The sequence below is a fragment of the Microtus oregoni genome, unplaced genomic scaffold (genome assembly GCF_018167655.1).
Source record: "Microtus oregoni isolate MIOR12 unplaced genomic scaffold, Mior012 000014F_ref0000157, whole genome shotgun sequence".
In the NCBI taxonomy this organism is placed as follows: domain Eukaryota; kingdom Metazoa; phylum Chordata; class Mammalia; order Rodentia; family Cricetidae; genus Microtus; species Microtus oregoni.
This window is the reverse complement of record NW_024543073.1, coordinates 16,795,563-16,801,759: the sequence shown is the minus strand read 5'-3', so window position 1 is coordinate 16,801,759 and position 6,197 is coordinate 16,795,563.

Here is a 6,197-nt window from a genome sequence, read left to right as displayed (position 1 = left end):
CTTCAACCCTCTCCCATGGTCCCCAGAGTCTCAATTTACTCAGGGGATGCAAGATATGCTTTTATATAGTACCCTTTTCTACAGAGCATCCCATGTCTCGTTCTCTGTAAAGGGCAGACTTTGATAAGGCACTCTTTTCCCATCTCGCTATACCATACTTCTCCCAACAATGTAAGCCCATGTGTATAGTGACAATGGATCTTTCCATCCCATATTTTATGCTGCATTTTCCCCATTGGATCACACTAAGTTCTATCATTGACTTTATACACTGGTGTCCAGGGAACTTACTGTCAACAGTTGGCACTATGCACACACCTGAGATTTTTTCCTATTTTGTATATGCATATCTTACTCTCCTTTCCATAACTGTGAGACATGGTTAACGTTTCAAGTGTTGTTTTCTCATATGTACCTAATTGTCTCTATTGAGCCAGAAAAGTTCCCAGGATTAGGAGTTGTAACAAGTAATTCCAGATGAGAGATTTGAGAAGCATTAGCCCCCTGCTGAATCTTAGGGGGAAATACTTGAGAAAGAACAGAATTTGCAGGGGAAATTGCAGCTGTTGCATGTGTGACTAAGTAAAAATAAAAACTGCCCAAAGAATCGACAATATAATGCAAGGAAAGAACCTGCAAACTGAACAAATTTTGCAAATTTCTATTGTCTTGTGGACTACTTACCAGTGAGAGCCCATTTCCACAGGTGCCTTGTCCCAAGGAAACCCTCTGGACAGGTAGCCATATGTTGGCCTGAGACTAGGTGCATAGCTCCCGACAACTGTGTAGCCCTTGCTGTCCTGGAACTCAGTATGTAGACCAGGCTGGCCTCGAACTCAAGAGATCTGCCTTTCTCTGCATCCCAAGTGCTGAGATTAAAGGTGTGTGCCACTATGCATGACCTACAGCTTTTCATGCTTGGTGAAAACTGAAACTTAATCAAGTTTCCCAAGGGAGCATGCCACCAATCTAAGGTGGAAACAAACCATTTTTGCTTCAGGTTCCTGCCCTCAAGTCTCTGTGATTCACTTGAACTGTGGCCTTAGCTTAGAGATTAACTATATTTTAATAGACCATCACCGAGAAGTGCCACTCTTCTGACAGGACCAAGAAAAGCAGGTAATTACAGAAGGAAAGTTTTATGAAGATTTTCTGTGCAGTTCACATCAGTAAGAAGCTCAACCTGCGCTGTATTTCTAAAGTATTTTCTAAAGATACTGTAAACGGGATCTGGTGGTGGTGGCAAATGCCTTTACTCCCAGCCCCTGGGAGACAGAGGCAGGCAGATCTCTGAGTTCCAGGACAGGCTCCAAAGCTACACAAAGAAACCCTGTATTGAAAAAAAATGTAAATGTGCTTTTATGAAAAAGACATAAAATGTGGACAACAGCAAACATTTATAGAAAATAAAAATTCTGCCATCTACAAGTTGTAACAGCTTGGTGAGGGTTCCATCAAGAATCTGCTCTCAATGTATACACTTACAAAAATTCAAGAGGCAAGTGTGGTGGTGGGTTCTTGTAATCCCAACCCTTGGGAGACAGAGCTAGGATTATAGGTCCAAGGGTAGTATGGGCTACTTAGTGAGTTCCAGGCCAGCTGTCTCAAAAACAATACCATTTAAAATGGCACCTTATCACTAACTATTTGATAATATTGTGGCACTGTTTCAGTATCAGTAACTGTGGATGGAGGCTTGAGTGAGAATGGTCCCTATAGGCGCTTATATTTGAATGCTTGGTCATCAGGGCGTGACAGTGCTTGGGAAGGATTAGGTGTGGCCTTGTTGGAGGAGATCTGTCACTGCAGGTGGGCTTTGAGGTTTCAAGCCCAGTAGCTTTCTCTTCTTCCTGCTGCCTATGGATCTAAATGTAGAACTCGGGTACTTCTCCAGCACCATGTCTGTCAGCGTGCCATCATGCTCCCAGCCATACTAAACTTCTGAAAAGCTCCAATTTAGTGGTTTCTTTTCTATGAGTTTTCACAGTCATGATATCTCTTCACACCAACAGAACACTGACCAAGACAGAAGTTGGTACCAGAAGTAAGGTATGTTACTTAGGGTTTTTACTGGTGTGAAGAGACACCATGACATGGCAACTCTTATAAGGAAAACGTTTAATTGGGTGGCTTGCTTACAGTTTCAGAGGTTCACTCCCTTATCATCATGATGGGGAACATGGTGATATAGGCAGACATGGTGCTGGAGAAGTAGCTTGGAGTCCTACATCTCAGAGGCAGGCAACAAGAAATGGTCTGTGACACTGAGTGAAGTTTAAGCAAAAGAGACCTCAAAGCCTGACCCAGTGACACACTTCCTTCAACCAGGTCATACCTCCCAATAGTGTCACTCCCTGGAAGCTCATGGGGGCCAATTACATTCAAACTACCACATGAGGTGTTGCTATGACAGGCCTGACCATTCTGCTTGTTGGCAGAATGTAGACACTGAATTAAAAAAGCAGTTGAACACTTTACATGGGACTTAATGTGCCATATCAGTTAGAGCAGGGAAGACAATGCTGAGGGTCATTTGAGCTGTGGGATCCCAGCTCAAGAAGTTTCAGAGTAAAGAGTAGCCTAGAGATCATTCTGATGATATTTTAGCAAAGGAAGTGTTGTGTTTTGCCCTTGTCCTAAAAGTCTGCCTAATGCCTAATTGACAACTTTTGGATTAATGGCACTGGTGGAGATTTCAAGACAGCCTAGTACTGACTCTGCCATATGACTACTAGTGGTCATTCTTATGCAGATCTACAATGAAAATGAACAAGTTGAGCAAGGAAAAATACAAAGAATATAGTTTGAAGAGAAAGGAAGCACCAGGAAGTGTAATGGCACTAAGCCCAGTGTTCAAGGAGAAAAAGGTGTACAGAAAAACCTGACACTAAATGGAATAAAAGAAATGGTGACCTCAGGACAAGACCCAGTTATGTCTTCAACTTGTGAAAAGGAATTAAGGAAAAGTATAAGCAGTGAACGAAACTATCAAAAACAGAAAGCTGATGTAAATGCATTTGAAAGAGGGGACCAAGTTCCAACCCCAGGAAGCAGAAGAACTTGGCAGTGTTGGCCTTGTGGTTCTGGCTTTATAGTCAAGGATACAAGAAAGGGGTTGTGGAATCTGCCTTCTTGGCTAAGAAAAGCTGCTGAGGCCAGGAGTGTATCAGGGATGCCCCTGCATGGAGGCCCAGAGAGGCCACTGTGTAAATCTGTGAAGGTAAAGTCTGGATTGTGTTGGAGACCCCAAAATACTGGAGATGCCAGAGGGTACCAGGTGTGGAACGAGCCCATCAGAAAGGAAGTTATACAGTCAACAAAGCTCAAAAAAAATTGGAGATCTGAAGACTTGACATTGAACACAGAAATGCAGAATGTAGTTTTCTCTGCAGGTTTTTGGTCTTGCTTTGGTCCAGTATTTCCCCACTATGCTCTCTTTCTTCTCTTTTGAAATGGTAATGTATATTCTGTGCCATTGTGTGTTGGAAATATGTGATCTGCTTTTTTATTGCCATGAGTCTCAGAAAAGACTCTGAACTTAGACTTTTAAACAGTGTTGAGACTATGTAAGATTGTGGGGACATTAGAAGTTGAAATCAATGCTTTTTGCATTATGATATGGCTATAAGTCTATGAGGGCAAGGGAATAGAATGTCATGGTTTGGATAAGAATGGCCTCCACAGGCTCATATATTTGAATGCTTAGTCATCAGGAATGGCACTTCTTGGAAAGGATTAGTGTGGCCTTGTTGGAGGAGTGTGTCAATGAGGGTGGGCTTCGAGGTTTCAAAAGCCCAAGCCAGGGTACTGCAGTAACTTTTTCTTTTTGCTACCTCTGGATTCAGATGTCAAACTCTCAGATACTTATATAGCACGTTTGCCAGTGTGTAGCCATGACGATAATAGACTAAACCTCTGAAACAGTATGCCAGTCTCAATTATATGCTTTTATGATATAGTGATTTTATGATTATAGTGTCTCTTCACAGCAACAGAACAGTGATAAAGACAATAACTATCTTCAGGTTTTTTTTTTCTTTTTTGAGGCAAGGTCTTACCCTGTAGCCTTGACTGGTCTGGGGCTTGCTATACAACAAGGCTAACTCACAAACATCCACTTGCCATCAGCAGACCCAGCTTCTGCAGTATTTTCAGTAGCTACACAGCATTTCACTACATGGAAATCATCAGGGTTTTTTTGGCCAACCCTCCCAATTTTGTCACAGTAGAAACAATATTGCAATAAGTATCTTTTGTGTGAATTTTTTGTTCATCGTTTTTTCCCAGAAAAAATATTCAGTGATTACTAAATGATACACATATTGGGGGGGGGGGGGTACTGGATTCAAATTGTGTAGCTGAAAGTTTCTCTGCGTCTTTCCCAATCCCATTGGACTGATTTCTCTCCTGCCTGCCGGTCAGTTTATGAAATAATCATTTGAAGGCTTACTATTAATTATAATTGTTTGGCGGATGGCTCAGGCCCAAAGTAGCTTCTTTATTAGCCAACAGTAATAAAACATACAATATAGAGAGGGGTATATCACATCAAAATTACCATGTAGAATGGTCATAGGAATTTTTTATTCTAAAGATAAAACAATAGATATTTACTTTCAAGTTGATCTTGCTCATTTGTAACATCACATTGTTAATAGATTAAAATGTTGACTAGAGCCAGGTGTGGCTGCTTATACCATTAATTCCAGCATTCTCTATATGAGTTTGAGGCCATCTTGGTCTACATATAAAGTTCCAGGCCACCCAGAGCTATATACTGAGATCCTTTCTCAAAAGAAAAAAAGTTGACTGGGTAAGAGCAAACATCTGATTGGTTAGAATCAGGGTTAGGATTATTACCTGTGTAATACATCTCTGGCTGTCAATGAGTTCCTTTTCATTGTTACGACTTCTCTCTCAACCATCTTATATAAAGGTTTCTTGCCTTCTCTGCCTTATACATAATCTGATCAACTGGACAAAAGCAAAGAGGTGCCAGGAACTTCTAGAAAAGCTTTTACTCTCCCAACATAAAACCCAGACATAATAGAACTGCTTGTTTACCTGTGGTATGAGTATACTCCTCCTGGAGCTGTGGCCACCACTGCAGCCACAGGGAAAAGGCTGAAAGTTTTCTACTGTGCCAACATCAGATAACTTACAGACCATATGAAATGAGCAAACTATATGCCTCGTTCAAACTTTCGTACCTTGTTTAAAACATTTTTCAGTGTGTGTGTGTGTGTGTGTGTGTGTGTGTGTGTGTGTGTGAGAGAGAGAGAGAGAGAGAGAGAGAGAGAGAGAGAGAGACAGGGAGAGAGACAGAGAGAGAGACAGAGACAGACAGACGGGACGTGAGCATATGAAAGTCAGGACTTCTGTAAGTTGGTTCTCTCCTCCACTGGGAGATCTGGGAACTGAGACATAATCATCAGGCTTTAACCTCCTGACCCATCTTGTCAGCCTTTATTTCCAACAGATAAAACTGAATACCAGAGATAAACAATCTTTTCTGAGTTATCAAAAATGATCATGTAGGAATATTCACTAGAAGGATGAAAGGAGGGGTTGGTGAGATGGCTAGGCTAGGCTAGGTGCTTTGCTGTCAAGCCTGACGATGCAAGTTAATCACTGTGACCCATAATAAAGAGATAAGAGAACTGACTCCAAATTGTCTCCTGACTGCCACACACACAATATAGTACACACACACACACACACACACACACACACACACACACACGTCATTTTAAAAGAGAGTATAGAAAAACTAAGATATATAAAAATGAGGATATTCATCAATATAAAGCAAGAATTTATGGAAAGCCAAAGACTGTATCAAATGCATGTTTGGGAAAGGGTCAGGAAAATTAATAAAATGGACAAGGGGCATGGTAAGTAGCAGAGGACTGTTATCTGAAGCTAGTTTGGTGTCTGTCTTATGGGCACACAGGGATACTTCATTTCTTCTCTCTTCCTGCAGTCAACTGCAGCTGTAAGACCAAAGCCTACCTCATGGGCAATGGGTGGAGCAGATGATCCCACATCTAGGCCTGACCCATAAAAAACCTAATGAAGACTTTGTTTTTTTTCCCATCTGGTGGCCAAAATACTTTTAGGATAATCATGAAATGGAAGGGGCCTCGAGTTCCTCAATTACTGTATAAGCAAAGACATTTCCTTTACTTAAGACTTTG